Here is a 17,805-nt window from a genome sequence, read left to right as displayed (position 1 = left end):
TCTATTGAAACTAGACTCACTAAGGAATCTATAAATATAAACCATGACTCGTAATTCTTTCTGTATAATTTTTAATGATTTCCTAAATTTAGAACAGGGGAATTCAAATACCATTCTGACTCTATCTCACTAAAATTAAAATATTACAAAATATAAAATTCCACTGCCACCACCGTTCCTTTCATGTGAAAATTGACTTGATAAGATTTAATTATATATCTTATGCACTCTCTAATTCCATTTCTACTATCGTTGGTGATTTTTCAAACTCACGTCAATGTTGCTGTCCAAAAACTGTTCCATTGCAAATTTTTACTCTTTTATAATTTCTTTGTATTAACTATCATTTAGGCGTACATAACACCAAAACATGTTCTCAAATAGTCATTTCAATAGCTAATCATTATCGAGTATTTACATGCTATTCATTAGCCATGTCATAAGGACACACACACAAAATGACTAAGTCCCTATACATGTCATAAATTAAAACGTTTCGAATCAAAAAATACCGAGATGGTCTGTTGATAGTGTGAAACGATCTCCGACGCCCTTATGATCCCCGAATTGGCTTAGCAATACTATAAAAAGAAGGAAAATAAAGGGGGTAAGCATAAAGCTTAGTAAGTTTACATGCAAATAAATAACAACATTTATCGTAAATAATTATACTCATAAATTATCATCAAGTATCATGATCTTTACTTTCTTCTTTACTTACTCTCTTACTTGTTTACATACTTGCTTACTTAAATAACTCATGATTCTAACTTACTCCTGTCTTGCTGAAATTATTTTTTCTCAACTGGTAACTGAGATATTCTTAACCCTTAGAACTCACTTGAATCTATTTATTCTGCTTTTACCTGAACTTTCATGTAACATAGTCCATTTACTAGCCCGTTGAACCATTTGGAATACTAAGGATACTCGGGACTCTTGTCTAATAATAACATGCCAAAGCCATGTCCCAGACATGGTCTTACATGGGATGTTTCCTGTACTGCAAATTTCATATCCTAGATATGGTCTTACATGAGAGTTCTCATATAGGTGCCCATGCCATGTCCCGGACATGGTCTTACGGGGGACCTCTCATCTCGGTACCAACGCCATGTCCCAGACATGGTCTTACGTGGGACCTCTCATAACCTCAATAATGCCAATGCCATTTCCCAGACATGGTCTTACATGGAGTCTCATCCCCCTAATGTCATGACATTTGTATCCGATACATTCCTAATATTTCAACGGGACTTTTAACACTGATTCTTTATCATCTCATACTTGAGTCAACATTAAATAATTTTATGAAATAAGTACATAATTGCTGGAAAAATAATAACACTAACAACAATTATTGAAATATTGCATTTATTTATCGTAAACTTACCTCGGTACAAAATACGATCAAATCTAGCAACTTAGTCCTCAACCCTTTTCTTTCCCCAGTCTAACTCCGTATTTCGATCCTTTTGATCTATAATAGCAAATTTAGCTTATTTAATACTAACATTCATCAAAATAGTCCTTGACTCGAACTTTGGCAAAATTACAATATTGCCTCTAAAGTTTTACATATTTACACTTTTGCCCAAAAGCTTAGAAATTAAACTTCATCCCTTATTCTTATATTTTATGATATGCTGAACATCTTTCCCTTCTATGGCAACATCAAATTCCCACTCTAACATTTACTTATGAACTTTAGGTATTTTTACCGATTATGTCATTTTTCTCGTTTTCACTTAAAATCGCCACGCAAATATTGTTTAACATAATTTCAAATTTCATATTCTACCATAAAACATCAAGATAAACACATTTCACCTCTGGGTATTTTTCCAAATATGAACCCTAACATGAATTAATAGTAGAATAAGCTAAACCGAGCTACAAGGACTCTAAAAACATAAAAGAATATTAAAAACAAGGCTTGGATGCACTACTATGACCTTGAGAAAGTGAAGAAACCCTAGCTATGGAGTCCCTTGAAGTTTCGGCCCTTATGGAAGAAGATGACCACATTTTGCCATATTTTTCTCTTTTTAATTCTTTTTATTACCAAATGACTAAAATGCCCTTCATTAAAACTTTAGTTATTTTTATCTATGCATGCCAATTTTTGTTCATGAAAATCTAATGGTCTAATTACCATTTAAGGACCTCTACTTCAATTATGCACTTCTATTAAATCCTTTATCAACTAGAGCTCATATTTACCCACTTTTGCAATTAAACCCTAATATGCAATTCAGACATGCAATCGCTAAAATTTCTTATCGGTATTCTAACACATGCATCCAATCAATCGATAAATCATAAAAATTAATCACAATAAACTTTTCTATTTAGGCTTCGTAGTTTTGCAACCACTGTTTTGTTTAGGCCCTATTTCGAGATGTTACAATTTTCAATAACTCCCACTTGAAGAGATCGTTGTGATGAAGAAAATTAGGGTTCATCTTCACAAAATGTTACATCCATGGCTACATAATACTTTCTAGATAGCGGATGATAACATTTGTAACCCTTCTGTGTGGGAGAGTATCCAATGAAAACACATTTGACTGCACAAGGATTTAGGTTGCTTTCATGTTGAAGATGGACAAAGAAAGCGCGACCAAATACCTTTGGTGAAACCAGGTAATCTATCTTGTCTTGTAAGATTTCAATGAGACTTTCAAAATCAAGGACTCGAAGAGGCATCCGATTAATGAGATAAGTAGCAAGAAAAATTGCATCCCCCCAGTAAGTCTTTGGGAGGTTCATAGTGAACATAAGTGATCTAGCAACCTCCAAAAGATGTCATTTTTTTCTTTTCAAAAACACCAATCTGAGCAGTTGTACCAACATAACTAGTCTAATGTAGAATCCATATGATTCTAAATAATCATTAAAGTTGTACTCGGATCCATTATCAATTCGTAAAATCTTAACCTTAGAATCAAACTAAGTAGTAATCAATTTATGAAAAGAATGGAAACATGAATAAACATCACTTTTGGACTTTAATAAAAAAAACTCATATCATCCAAGTGTAAGAGTCAATAAATGTAACGAACCAAATATTACCAGATAAATAAATAAGGCAAGTAGCGCCCCAAACATAAGAATGAATAATCTAAAAAGGAATAGTACTTCTATTATTACGTAAAGGATAATTGTTTCTTGTATGCTTAGCAAACTCACCTGCATCACAAACTAAAGAATCCAACTAAGTTCTTGAAAGCAAAGTAGGAAATATCTCGGCAAGAACAGTAAATGATGGAGGTCCTAACCGCCTATGCCACTGAATTATCTCCTGGTTGACATTTTTATTCTATCCAAATAAGGCTTGAGACATACTAGACGTGTAACACCCCTTACCCGAGACCGTTGCCGGAGTCGAGCACGAGGCGTTGTCTGACTTAACATACTAGCTCGGAGCATAAAAATTTGCTTTTAAAATTAATTCGCTCACGTTCAATAAATATGTCCCTAAAAAGGACCCTTAAGACCCTAAAACCTGCAATGAAAACAGTTCAGGTCCAAACGGTAACATTAAAAATTTTCCAAATACTTAAACAAATCAAAATAATTTATTTCACTATTCATAATAAAATTATTCACCTGCGTAATAGTCACTAATTTAATTATAACTCGAGTTATAAAACTAAAAATTTACATCTGTAAATTTCCCCTGAAACTAGACTCATATATCTTCTTACCATAAAATTTTTAGAATTTTTTTGTTTAGCCAATTAGTACAGTTTATTCGTTAAGTTCTCCCCTATTTCACTACTCGACAGTTCTGACCCCTCTTCATTAAAAATCAATTATCTCATTGTACAGAATTTGGATAATGTTATCGTTTGTTTCTATTGAAACTAGACTCACTAAGAAATCTTGAAATATAAATTATAAATAATAATTATTTATGTAAAATTTTAATTATTTTCTAAATTTAGAACAAGGGACTTCAAAAACCATTCTGACCCTCTCTTACTAAAATTCTAATATCTCATAATATAAATTTTTTTGTCTACATCGTTTCTTTCGTGTGAAAATAAACTCAATAAGCTTTAATTCAATATCTTATTCACTCTCTAATTCCATTTCTACTATCCTTAGTGATTTTTCAAAATCACGTCAATGCTGCTGTCCAAAAACTGTTCCATTTCAAATTTTTACTCTTTTATAATTTCTTTGTATTAACTATCATTTAGGCGTACATGACACTAAAACATGTTCTTAAATAGCCATTTAAATAGCTAATTATTATCAAATATTTACACGATATTAATTATCCATATCATACGGACACACAAACAAAATGACTAAGTCCCTATACATGCCATAACTTAAAAGGTTTCAAACCACAAAATACTGAGTTGATCTGTTGATAGTGTGAAACGATCTCTGACGTTTTTATAATCCCTGAATTTGCTTGGCGATACTATAGAAAAAAGAAGGAAAATAACGGGATAAAGCGTAAAGCTTAGTAAGTTTACAAGAAAATAAATAACAACATTTATCATAAATAATTATACTCATAAATCATCATCAAGTATCATGGTCTTTGCTTCTTCTTTACTTACTCTCTTACTTGTTTACTTACTTGCTTACTTAAATAACTCATGATTATAACTTACTCCTCCCTTGCTGAAATTTCTTTCTCAACTGATAACTAAAATATTCTTAACCCTTATAACTCACCTGAATATATTTATTATGCTTTTACCTGAACTTTCACGTAACATAGTCCATTTACTAGCCCGTTGAACCATATGAAATACTAAGGATACTCAGGACTCCTGTCTGATAATAACATGCCAAAGCCATGTCCCAGACATGATCTTACATGGGATGTTTCCTGTACTGCCAATGTCATATCCTAGATATGGTCTTACATGGGAGTTCTCATATCGGTGCCCATGTCATGTCCTAGACATAGTCTTACAGGGGACATCTCATCTCGGTGCCAACGCCATGTCTCAGGCATGGTCTTACGTAGGACCTCTCATAACCTCAATAATGCTAATGCCATGTTCCAAACATGGTCTTACATGGGGTCTCATTCCCTAATGTCATGACATTTGAATCTGACACATTCCTAAGGTTTCAATGGGACTTTTTATCATTGATTCTCTATCATCTCATACTTGAGTCAACATTAAATAATTTCATGAAATAAATGCATAATTTCTAGAAAATGACAACATTAATATTAATTATTGAAATATCACATTTATTTACCATAAACTTACCTCGGTACAAAATACGATTCAATCTAGCAACTTAGTCTTCAACCTTTTTCTTTCCCCGATCTAACTCTGGATTTCGTTCTTCTTGATCTATAATAGAAAATTTAGCTTATTTAATACTCACATTCATCAAAACAGTCCTTGACTCGAACTTTGTAAAATTATGATTTTGCCCCTAAACTTTTGCATATTTACACTTTTGCCCTAAAGCTCGGAAATTAAACTTCATCCCTTATTATTTTGTTTTATGACATGCTGAACATCTTTCCCTTCTATGGCAACATCAAATTCCCACTCTAACATTTACTTATCAACATTAGGTATTTTTACCAATTATATCGTTTACTCGTTTTCACTTAAAATCGCCTAGAAAAAGTTGTTTAACATAATTTCAAGCTTCATATTCTACCATAAAACATCAAAATAAACACATTTCACCTATAGGTTTTTCCATATATGAACCCTAACATAAATTAATGGTAGAATAAGCTAAATCGAGCTACGAGGACTTCAAAAACATAAAAAAAACATTAAAAACAGGGCTTGGATGCCCTTACTATGAGCTTGAGAAAGTGAAGAAACCGTAGCTATAGAGTCTCTTAAAATTCGGCCCTTATGGAGAAGATGAGCACATTTTGCCATCTTTTTCCCTTTTTAATTCTTTTTATTATCAAATGACTAGAATGTCCTTCATTAAAACTTTAGTTATTTTTATCTTTGCATGCCTATTTTTGTCCATGAAAATCTAATGGTTTAATTACCATTTAAGGACCTCTACTTCATTTATGCACTTCAATTAAATCCTTTATCATCTAAAACTCATATTTACCCACTATTGCAATTAGACCCTAATATGCAATTCAGACATGCAATCGCTGAAATTTCTTATCGGTACTCTAACACATGCATCCAATCAATCGGTAAATCATAAAAATTAATCACAATAAACTTTTCTATCTCAGATCCGTGGTTTCATAACCCCTGTTCCGTTAAGGCCCTATTTTGGGATGTTACAGGACGATCGATCCAGAAGATATAAGCCATCACACAATCTACCACTGTCAATTGTCTTCCTTCTCTGGAGGTCCTGACAAAATTGCGTAAGACCAAGAATTACCCCATCGCTTTCCACTACGACCTTAAGCAGGGCGACCATGTAACATTCAGCACGAATATTTAGTATGTTGAGGCTTACCACAGTAGTCACACGTTAAGTGATCATTGTTAGACTTACCACCCGATGGACCATCTTGGTTAGCAATGAGACCAGCTTTCTCAATAGGTGGATTATAGAGCATAACAGCACGTCAACTCTCCTTCTATTGTACATAAGAGTATGCCTCATAGAGAAAAGGGAACAAATTTTTGCCAAGAACTTGAACCGAAATATGATTATACTCAGTATTTAACCCAGCCAAGAAATCAAAAACTCGCTCCTTCTCCATCATCTTCTGAAATTTCCCGGCATCATTGGTACAAGTTGCCTAAAAATCTTGATAATAATCAAGTTCTTGCCACAAGCTACTTAATTCAGCAAAATATTGAGAAATCGTTAGCTCCCCCAATTTTGTACCATGAACTTTATTATGAATCTCAAAAATTTACTCATCATTTCCAATATGATAGTAGGTGGTAACAGTAGCATTCCAATTTTTTTCCACAGTATCAAGTAGCAAATAAGTTTTGGAAATATGGGGTTGCATAGAGTTGATAAGTCATGTAATAACAAGAGAGTTCGCTGAATCTCACTGACTAAAAGTTGAATGTGTGTTCAGGTTTCAACATGGTACTTGTGATGTATCCCTACAATCCACGAGCCTTGATAAACAACAAACAAGACCTTGACCAAGCAAGGTAATTACGTCCATCAAGCTCCACAGGACTAATTTGCAACAAGAGATTATCAGTTGTATTAGAAGTTGTTTGACCAAAATTCCTGTTAAACAAAAAATACAAGTGGCAAGATAAGGGGATCTATAAGGGCGAAAACTCCCGCGGTACGGTACAGGCTGCACAAGTGGAATCTGTATAGAAGTTTACTTCCTTTATTTGGTGTTGAATAGAATAAGGTGTTTTAACCTTACTGCATTACTTCTATTTGACTTTGATTAGAATAAGGTTTTAAACCTATAAATAGACGTAATCGTCTCTCCTCTTATATCATTCGAATTCAACATAGTGAATTTTCTTCTCTTCTAGCTGTGGTTTTTTCCTGAAAGGGTTTCCACGTAAAATTATGTGTGTTCTATTTTCTCTTTTATTTGCGATACACTGCCATTATCGTTGTCCTATTTTCACATGTTGGAATCACGAGCTTCTCGTCTTTCGACATAATGCTGAAAAAAACAACTAATATCCCAAAAAATCTGCTTGGAAAAATTATAACTCCAAGAAAACACAAAAGAGATCTCAGACAAAAAACTTAGTCGAAATACGCCACCAATCAGAGGAGAATGACCGAAAGGGAACAGAGAGCACTGCGACAACGTTGAAAAACACGGGGACAGCAGGCGAAGGCCATGCGTGGCGCATGAAATAAAGAGGCAAAACCTTGTGATGACCCATAAAGCCCACGCACAGGTCTTCTGTTCACCGGACTTTGGAGTTTGGTTGATGAGTGGATTCTGACCCCAATGGTAGGGGCGACGGGAGAGAAAATAAAGGCTAGGGTTGAAAGTACAAATTTAATGTTTATAAGGTTTTTGGAACAAAACTTTAAAAATAAAATAAAATAATTATCCAAAAAAATGGATTAAAAATCTGATACCATGTTGAAATTAGAGATAAATATTCTAATATATTGAAAAAAAACTCACTAAAATATTATCTATATATACAAATATATATACATGAAGTATTGAATCATGTAAGGAAATAATATCTCTAAGCTATAATTCCAAAAGATTAAGTATTCAATGCTCTCAAATAAATCAAAGAATCTCAATAAACAGGTATATGATGCCATATGATTCCTGGAATGACAATCTCTGTGTCTACGTTATGTTCTTGATGGTTCATAACTTGGGTGCTAACTACATCTTTATTTTGCCAATTTTCTACTGTTAATTAAGTTTTATCTGTGCAAAAGCTTAAAAATATTTTACTGGCTGGTTTGGTGAAACGGTATATAATAGGTTGTTTTCCTTTCTGTTTGCATCTTTTATGATTGAAGGGCTTTGGCTGAAATCCTTTTATTTTATCAGGATGAAGGCACGTGAGGGATTATTAAAGTGAAAGGAGCTTGGGCTATCGAGGAATGCAAGGAAAAAGCTTTTGCCCATTGTGGATGTAAGTTCATCTGATTCAGGTAAACTTCTACATCTTTTCTTGTGGGTATCTCTTAAATATATTCTTGCAGGATGCTTGCATTATCCATTTTCCTATTTCAAAGTTTTGGATGCCAAGTAGATGATTCCGAGTGTATTTAAACTGACATCTACTTGATTATTTTTGTTCGTTTCTTTGCCTTGAAGGGGCTTCTGATTGTGTACTTGAGGTTCTGGTTAAAGTTGGTAGAAGTCTCCCAGAAGCCATGATGATGATGATCCCTGTGTTGGATCGCCGGCACCCCTACAGCGCAGCGAAAAAAAATAATCGGCGACCCTAACCACGGATCCATGTGTGAGGAACGAATCGGGGTGAAGAGGATTACGAAATTACCTAATGTTTGTTCTGAGTAGACAGCAACTTCTCAACAATGTGTAGTCTGATTTACAGTCGAACCAAGCCGCAATCTATCGAGACTCCGACCTCTACGTAATCCACCCAGTTGACTACGAATGGAAGAAATCCCCAAAACAATTTTGAGAGTGATTTTTCTTTTAACGGCTGCTAGACCAAAAATAAAGAAAAACGGGATTCTTATATCCTATTATTTTAGGGTTTTTAGGCATTAAATAAATATAATAATAATTTAAACTGAATATTATAATTAAATTAATTATAATATAATTTCGGTAAACCATATATTTATTTGAATTCATATGCTAACCAAATTCATGTCCTCATTATGCGTACAACAAACTTGTACATAATGTGTTGGAAATTTGATTACAGAATTAAATTAATTCTATAATTAATTTAATTCAAGCGAAACCCAAAAATAATACCAACTATGGTTTATTCCGTCCATTTCAACTATAGGGTGTGACCCTGTAGGTTCTTGTAACGTTAGCAGTAATACTAGAACGATTCCAATGTTACAAACAATGAGTGGCATCTAGCAATGCATCATTGCTACCTAAGTCACAAGAGATCATGATTCGACATAACCTTTTATGATTAACCTTTTATGCAATAATCCTTAAGTCCTTTATCTCTAGATTGGACACAAGTCATGGAATAGTCACACTAGTATAGTCCATTCCATGTTCCTTGATACCTTAAGCAGACTACAATATACAAATAAGTATGACATATCATATCAACTTATTTGAGCATGGCCATGCATTTCTAGTCTCACTTAATCAAGTGGCCCAAGATATTACTCCCATTATGTAGGAGAGACTTATTCTATATCGACCAACCATATCCCTCTACATCGATTGTGGTATATCCAACATCAGCCTTTATAGAACAACCGATTCTGATTATGTACGTTTGACTGTATCAAAATATACTACTCACGACGTTGGGATTATGATGATCTCAAGTCTGAGGATCATATACATATTAATCACTATGAGTAATGTTGTGACAATTACATAATAATCCAGGAAACATACTCATAATGGGTCAGTCCAATATGTTGTTCTCTAACACACATATTCATGCATCGATTCTGACATTCCATATCAATGATAACTCTTTATCATCAATCAACTACATGTTAGTGTTAATGCATTATCGTTGTCCTATCCAACAATAATACTTGACTAAGGAACTTTTAAGAATAATCATATTATTCTCAGGACATTATTATAAAACAGTTTATTTATATACACAGAAAAGAAACTGAAATAATAATGGTAACGCCTTATATTAATAAACATGATAAATCAAGTATGTTATTACAACCATCTCATGATTGATCTTTGGGCATACTCTAACAATCTCCCACTAGCACTAAGACCAATCACTTATATATCTAATACCAAGTGACTTAGTGTGACGATCATGCTTCTGCTGTGTCAGAGGCTTGGTCAAGGGATCAGCAATGTTATCATCTGTAGGTACTCTGCATATCTCTACATCCCCTCGATCGATAATCTCTCGAATAAGATGGTAGCGCCTAAGTATATGTTTGGATCGCTGGTGAGATCTAGGTTCTTTAGCTTGTGCAATGGCTCCATTGTTATCACATCGGAGTTCTATAGCATCTAATATGCTAGGCACAACCCCTAGTTCAGTAATGAACTTTTTGATCCAAATGACTTCTTTTCTTTGCCTCACCGGTCAGTAATATACTCGGCCTCTGTTGTAGAATCGACTCATCGACTTTGCTTTGAACTCTTCCAGCTCACAGCACCACCATTAAGGCAAAACACAAAACTTGATTGTGATCGAGAATCGTCCTGATCGGTTTGGAAGCTAGCATCAGTGTAACCTTTTACACTTAACTCTTCCTCACCTCCATATATTAGGAAAACATCCTTAGTTCTTCTCAAGTACTTAAGGATATTCTTGATCGTGGTCCATGACCTTCACCGGATCTACTCAAGATTCCGCTCGTCATGCTTAAGGCATATGAGACATCTAGACGGGTACATAACATGGCATACATGATAGATCCAATAGCGGAAGCATATGGAATTTTACTCATGCGTTCTCTCTCCTGTGGAGTTGAATGACACATTTCCTTCGAGAGTGAAATACCATGTCTTATAGGTAGGAATACTCTCTTAGATTCTTCCATACTGAACCTTTTCAGTACTTTGTCTATGTATGTACTTTGGCTTAGACCGAGTAGTCGTCTTGATCTATCTCTATAGATCTTTACTCCTAAGATGTAAGTTGCTTCGCCCAAGTCCTTCATAGAAAAACAACTTCCTAACCAAGTCTTAATAGACTGCAAGGTAGGTATGTCATTTCCTATGACAAGTATGTCATCCACATACAGTACCAAGAATGTTATAGTGCTCCCACTAACTTTCTTGTAAACACATGGCTCATCTTCATTTTTGATAAAACCAAACTCTTTGATTACATCATTAAAACGAAGATTCCAACTTTGAGAAGCTTGCTTTAATCCATAAATCGACCTTTGTAGCTTACATCCTTTCCAGCATCCTTTGGATTGACAAAACCTTCAGGATGTGTCATGTACACATCCTCTTCAAGTTTCCCATTAAGGAAAGCTGTTTTGACGTCCATCTGCCAGATTTCATAGTAATGAAATGCAGCTATAGCTAGCAAGATCCTGATGGATTTAAACATAGCTACAGGAGAAAAGGTTTCATCATAGTCAACACCATGAACTTGGCGAAAACCTTTAGCGACTAATCGCCCCTTGTATGTTTGTACATTACCATCCATGTCAGTTTTCTTTTTGAAAACCCACTTGCACCCTATGGGCTTAACCCCTTCGGGTGAGTCAACCAAAGTCCATACTTGGTTTTCATACATGGAATCCATCTCAGATCTCATGGCTTCAAGCCATTTCTCAGATTCTGGGCTTGTCACCGCTTCTTGATAAGTCCTAGGCTCATCTTGATCTATCAGTAGAACGTCACCATGCGTTGTAACGAGAAATCCATATCTCTCAGGTGCTTGGCATTCCCTCAAATATCTACGCGGTGGTTGTGTTTCTACAGCAATTACTTGTTCCTCAACCCCTTGTGGAACTTGCTGTTGTTCTATCTCTGGTTCAGTGGTATTTTGCGATTCTCGAACTTCATCAAGTTCAATCTTTTTCCCACTTCCTTTTCTAGAAACAAATTCTCTCTCTAGGAAGACACCAGTCCGAGCAATAAGTATTTTGTTCTCAGTGGGATTAAAGAAATAATATCCTTTGGTTTCTTTTGGATACCCCACAAAAATACATTTTTCAGATTTGGGTTCAAGCTTATTAGACGTCTGACGTTTAACATAAGCTTCGCAACCTCAAATTTTCATAAAAGACATACTGGGATGTTTGCTGTCCATATCTCATATGGTGTCTTTTGAACCGATTTAAATGGAACACGATTTAGTGTGAAAGCAGCTGTCTCAAGTACATGTCCCCAAAAGGAAGTCGACAGATCAGCATGACTCATCATGGATCGAACCATGTCTAACAAAGTTCGATTTCTTCTTTCAGAAACTCAATTCCATTGAGGAGTACCAGGAGGAGTAAGTTGTGAGACAATCCCACATTGCTTCAAAAGATTATCAAACTCTAAGCTCATATACTCCCCACCTCGATCAGATCGAAGTGTCTTGATAGTTTTTCCTAGTTGATTTTGTACTTCATTTTTGAATTCCTTGAACTTTTCAAGGGATTCAGACTTATGGCGCTTGAGATAAACATACCCATATCTACTGAAATCATCAGTAAAAGTGATGAAGTAATGAAATCCTCTTCTAGCCTGTATATTTATTGGCCCATATTCATCAGAATGTATTAGGCCCAATAAATCACTAGCTCGTTCACTTTTACCAGTAAAAGGAGACTTAGTCATTTTTCCCAATAAGCAAGATTCACATACTTCAAATTGTTCAAAAACAAATGAATCCAAGAAACCATCTTTATGGAGCTTGGATATGCGTTCCTCACTTATGTGGCCCAAACGACAATGCCATAGATAAGTTTGATTTGAGTCATTTATTTTTGATCTTTTAGTATTTATGTTGTAGATGGGATTCATTTGATCTAAAACATAGAGGCCATTATTCAATTGTGGCGAACCATAGAAAACATTATTGAGATAAAAGGAACAACAATTATTCTTAATAATTATCTTAAAACCAATTTTGTCTAAACAAGAAATTGAAATAATGTTTTTAGTCAAACTGGGCACATAATAACAATCCTCTAAACTTAAACCAAGTCCACTAGGCAAAGATAAATTATATGTTCCCACAGCTAATGTAGCAACTTTTGCTCCATTTCCAACTCGTAGGTCCACATCTCCTCTAGCCAAAGTCCTACTCCTTTCCAGTCCCTGTACAGAAGTACAAATGTGAGAACCACAACCAGTATCTAATACCCATGAAGTAGTAGTTGATAAATTAATATCAATAACATAAATACCTGAAGCAGACGTTCCGCTTATTTTGGCCTTCTTGACTTCCTCAAGATAGATAGGGCAGTTCCGCTTCCAATGTCCAGTCACACCACAATGAAAACAATTTTCTTCCTTAGCCACCCCTCCTTTAGGTTTCAATCCAGCCATTACTTTTCCAGGCTTGGGCCTACCTTTGACCTTGGGCTTTGTCTGAACTTTAGCCTTTCCCTTGCCCTTATTATTACGGACCATCAGTATAGGCTTGGGTCCAACCTTTTTCATTTGCCTTCAGCAGTTCGTAACATACTGAGCAACTGTGGCAGAGTCTTATCAATTTCATGCATATTGAAATTGAGGACAAACTGACTGTAGCTATCTGGCAACGATTGCAGAATAACATCAGTGGCCAACTCTTGGCTCAATGGAAACCCAAGCTTAGACAGGTTTTCAATATAGCCAATCATCTTAAGGACATGAGGTCCTACTGGGCTTCCTTCAGCCAGCTTACATTGGAATAGGGCCTTAGAGATATCGAACCTCTCTTGCCGTGCTTGCCCCTGATAAAGTTCTTTCAGGTGCTCAATCATTTCAAAAACAACCATGTCCTCATGTTGCTTCTGAAGCTCAGGATTCATAGTGGCAAGCATAAGACATCCAACGTCTACCATGTCATCGAGATGCTTCCTGTAAGCGTCTCTATCAGCCCTCGAGGCATTAGTGGGTGGCTCGTTAGGAACTGGTTGTTCAATGACATATAATTTCCGTTCTTGTTTGAGGACAATCCTCAAGTTACGGAACCAGTCATGAAAATTTAAACCATTCAACTTGTCCTTCTCAAGGACCGATCGCAATGATAATGTATTTGTGTTTGCAGCCATAATATATCTACAACAATGAAATTATGCGTGTGAAAGTTTATCAAATTTATATTAATCATTAAAAGGACTTAATTAAATGATGTTCCCACTATTTTACTACAAAACTAATACCCTCATACGTTAGTTTCGGAAAGGCTTTCTCGAAAAGCATTTCAAGTGGGTTAAGGATCCATATTTCACCTCCTCTTAAGTCAGCTTTGGCTTTACTCTCAAGATTATGGCTATCTAGGTAAGCAACACTTTGCTAATTACATCATATGTAACTCCTAAAGTTTGGTGAACAACTCTTGTTCTAATCATCTTATGATTTATCCAAATCACTCGCCTCTAGGTTTCTAATCCTATTAGAATAACCTAGTTAAGTCATTAACCAATTTTAACCAGCAAATATCACTTGTTTATTCTTCGCGTTTAACCAAGATAAATACTAGTACTTCGCTTTAGCAAAACCTACACAGTATTGATCGAGGCCTTAACGAGGGCAAAATTGGAAGGCTATGTTGACTTAATATTTTAATAGAGGGATTTTATTAAGATCGTTTCATCTCACCAATTATGGTTTACTATAGTCCATTTAGCCATTTAATTGATCTCATCAATTAATGTGGTTTATTATTATCAAATTTTAACATGTTTAAAATCTGGCATGCTTTAGACATCCATAGCATCTCATACATGAAAAAAGCAATAAATAAATGTAATAGTTATAGCCCATAAACTATGGTGGCGTAACCCAAGCCAATGGGAGAACCAAAAGGAAACCTAAAGGTGTAAGCCAGTTTCAAGCTATCAGTCCACACTGGTTGGCCCATCTTCCTTCTCGGCTAGCCCACAGCAACTCTTACAAATTACAATATGTAGAAACTCGTTTTACATACGAGGGAGTAAGATGAGAAGAGAAATACAATAGAATAGTAGCAAGGCACGACACGCAGGCCGTATTTATAAAATTACAACCTTTTTATCAAATGGGCCGTTGGGCTATAACTATGCATTTCAAACACCGTGCAAGTCAAAAATAGCATACATAATTAAACACTTTATTAAGGTGAATTATAACATATCCTTTCAACTTTTATGGCCTACCAAGTTTTATTTATCATAAACATAATTTAAGAAGATGGGGGCTGAGGCGACAGAGGGAGCGGGCCATTCAAGTGAAACCTCACGATTTGATAACTTTTATCAACAAAATCGTGTTTTTGGGATTTTAATCCCTGAGGTTTCATGCCGGAACAACCCTTGTTCCACAAACATGTAATCCATTCTGGAAACTGTCAACACCACCGTCGCACCATTATAGATCTGTTAACACTTAACTGTAATAACATAAAACCAAATAGGCCATAACATCATGATTAACATTTAATCCATTGTCAAAAGGAATGGTTATCAGGTTACTATTAAACGATTTAAACAGTCAAAATTTACTAAAATTAAAGCATGCATCTCATACAATTGCATCACCCAAGTATTTAAACCCGAGTCTGTATCACACAAGTGGCTCTGATACCACTGTTGGATCACCGGCACCCCTACGGCGCAGCGAAAAAAATAATCGGTGACCCTAACCACGGATCCATGTGTGAGGAATGAATCGAGGTGAAGAGGGTTACGAAATTACCTAATGTTTGTTCTGAGTAGACAGCAACTTCTCAACAATGTGTAGTCTGATTTACAGTCGAACCAAGCCGCAATCTATCGAGACTCCGACCTCTACGTAATCCACCCAGTTGACTACGAACGGAAGAAATCCCCAAAACAATTTTGAGAGTGATTTTTCTTTTGACGGCTGCTAGACCAAAAATAAAGAAAAACGGGATTCTTATATCTTATTATTTTAGGGTTTTTAGGCATTAAATAAATATAATAATAATTTAAACCGAATATTATAATTACATTAATAATAATATAATTTCGGTAAACCATATATTTATTTGAATTCATATGCTAACCAAATTCATGCCTCATTATGCGTACAACAAACTTGTACATAATGTGTTGGAAATTTGATTACCAATTAAATTAATTCTATAATTAATTTAATTCAAGCGAAACCCAAAAATAATACCAACTATGGTTTATTCCGTTCATTTCAACTATAGGTGTGACCTCAGAGGTTCTGTAACATTAGCAAGTAATACTAGAACGATTCCAATGTTACAAACAATGAGTGGCATCTAGCAATGCATCATTGCTACCTAAGTCACAAGAGATCATGATTCGACATAACCTTTTATGATTAACCTTTTATGCAATAATCCTTAAGTCCTTTATCTCTAGATTGGACACAAGTCATGGAATAGTCACACTAGTATAGTCCATTCCATGTTCCTTGATACCTTAAGCAGACTACAATATACAAATAAGTATGACATATCATATCAACTTATTTGAGCATGGCCATGCATTTCTAGTCTCACTTAATCAAGTGGCCCAAGATATTACTCCCATTATGTAGGAGGGACTTATTCTATATCGACCAACCATATCCCTCTACATCGATTGTGGTATATCCAACATCAGCCTTTATAGAACAACCGATTCACGATTGCACGCTTGATCGTATCAAAATATACTACTCACGACGTTGGGATTATGATGATCTCAAGTCTGAGGATCATATACATATTAATCACTACGAGTAATGTTGTGACAATTACATAATAATCTAGGAAACATACTCATAATGGGTCAGTCCAATATGTTGTTCTCTAACACACATATTCATGCATCGATTCTGACATTCCATATCAATGATAACTCTTTATCATCAATCAACTACATGTTAGTCTTAATGCATTATCGTTGTCCTATCCAACAACAATACTTGACTAAGGAACTTTTAAGAATAATCATATTATTCTCAGGACATTATTATAAAACAGTTTATTTATATACACAGAAAAGAAACTGAAATAATAATGGTAACGCCTTATATTAATAAACATGATAAATCAAGTATGTTATTACAACCATCTCATGATTGATCTTTGGGCATACTCTAACACCTTGAAGCCTGGCAAAATAATAAAAAATATGGATCCTCATCGGAAGGCCTTGCACGAGTATTTCTCAGCTCTAATGGAGCAATGGGATGGGCCTGCTCTCATATCATGTAATTGAGATTACTTGTCAAAAGCCTTAATATGATGCTTAACTTTCTTCAACTAATGAAAAACTTATCTGTAGTTACTGATGGTCACTACCTTAGAGCTACATTGGATCGCAATGACTCGTCTTGGTCGATTTTATGTAATGCATAATGGACGGGTTATAATGGCCAGTGAAGTTGGTGTTGTGGATATCCCACCTGAAGATGTGCTCAGAAAAGGAAGACTAAACCCTGGGATGATTCTTTTGGTAGATTTTGATAAGCATATTGTTGTTGATGATGATGAACTAAAGGAACAATATTCACTTGCTAGGCCTTACGGTAAATGGCTTGAGAGGCAAAAAATTCAACTCAATGACATAGTTGATTCAGTTCAGGAATCAGAAAGGGCCATTCCAGCAATAGCTGGAACTATGCCAGTA

General features: G+C 35.2%; 1 pseudogene; it reads left to right on the top strand.

Moving 5' to 3' along the window:
- The window catches only part of LOC105791077 (glutamate synthase [NADH], amyloplastic-like), a 51,335-nt pseudogene that overhangs the window by 16,413 nt on the left and 17,117 nt on the right, over nt 1-17,805 (top strand).

The sequence above is a fragment of the Gossypium raimondii genome, chromosome 8, assembly GCF_025698545.1.
Source record: "Gossypium raimondii isolate GPD5lz chromosome 8, ASM2569854v1, whole genome shotgun sequence".
NCBI classification, from domain to species: domain Eukaryota; kingdom Viridiplantae; phylum Streptophyta; class Magnoliopsida; order Malvales; family Malvaceae; genus Gossypium; species Gossypium raimondii.
The sequence above is the reverse complement of the archived record's forward strand: the minus strand, read 5'-3'. Positions and strand labels throughout refer to the sequence as shown.